Source organism: Vidua macroura, chromosome 12 (genome assembly GCF_024509145.1).
Source record: "Vidua macroura isolate BioBank_ID:100142 chromosome 12, ASM2450914v1, whole genome shotgun sequence".
NCBI lineage: Eukaryota > Metazoa > Chordata > Aves > Passeriformes > Viduidae > Vidua > Vidua macroura.
In genome coordinates, this window is record NC_071582.1 from 11,995,290 (window position 1) to 11,996,496 (window position 1,207).

Consider the following 1,207-nt stretch of genomic DNA (forward strand, 5'->3'; position numbering starts at 1 on the left):
TACTCATGTCCCCCTCACCACAAGGTGGCACATACGTACTCCCTGGGATTTTTAACTGCTTCTATAGTTCACTTAATTTTTAATTAAGAGGGTGAAAGGGAATGGGGGTGGGATAAGAGCATGGAATGATAAACTGCATTACATTATTAGGCAGAAATTATTAAACATAAGTAAACTATTATTAATAACTGGATTCATTCCAAACTTTTCTTGTTGATATTACTTACTAAAGGGACTGAGGTGTGTTCACATCAACAGTGGGGCATTTAAAAAGGATAAAGAGCTACTGAAAACTTTGCTTCAATGTGTTTTACAAATACACTCACCAGAAACTCAACAGTATTTCAGGGTTAAATGGAGCATGGGCAGGCTGGTGTCAGAGAGGGAAACAGGTATACAAAAGCAGAAAACCAGGTGTATCCACTCATTATTTTCATTCTCTAGATTTTAAGCCCATTGCTTGGTGTGCAGTATTAGGGGTTTTCTTACATCTTTCCATGTTTCCAGACCTAACTACATATGCTAAGAAAGGCTGTTCCCTAGTAGCAATTTTTCCTTCAAGCTGATAAAGGTTGTGTTTGAATGTCAGACTTTGAAACATCCAAATATACTTTCTCATTTTCACCTAGTGGCTGACCAAATAAAACCTCAATGCAGTGGTCCCTCTTTTCAAATCCATGGTATAAAAATACACCTCATGGTCTCTAAGGGCTACAGCACACCCTTCTCCACGGTATGTAACAGACCCATGTTTCATATATACTTCAGAAAGGCACTAAGCAGACTATGAATCCACCAGACTGCAGAAGAGATTTGAAAGCACACTGAGATAAGCATGTGAGTACAAAAGAGAGGAGGCGGAATTTTTTAAGGACAGAGAACACTGACCTAAACCAGAACACAGAAACACTAAATAGCATGTGAAGCAATTCTATCCACGCAGCACCAAATATACATTTTTAGAAAGAAGATTCTTGGAGATTTAAACCATAAACTATGTACATAGCTCCCTCTGATGACCATTGGACACGATACAATGCAAGTCTCCTTTTACTTTTGTTCCTGCATTCAACTGACAGCTGACTGGTTAAATTCTAATTGCTTCCAAGTGAGGTCAGCAAAGGTATTTATCGAAAAGGACTGAACAGGCTCAACACACACATGCACGCGCACGCATAAGCACATACACACCATCTCTCCAGCCTGT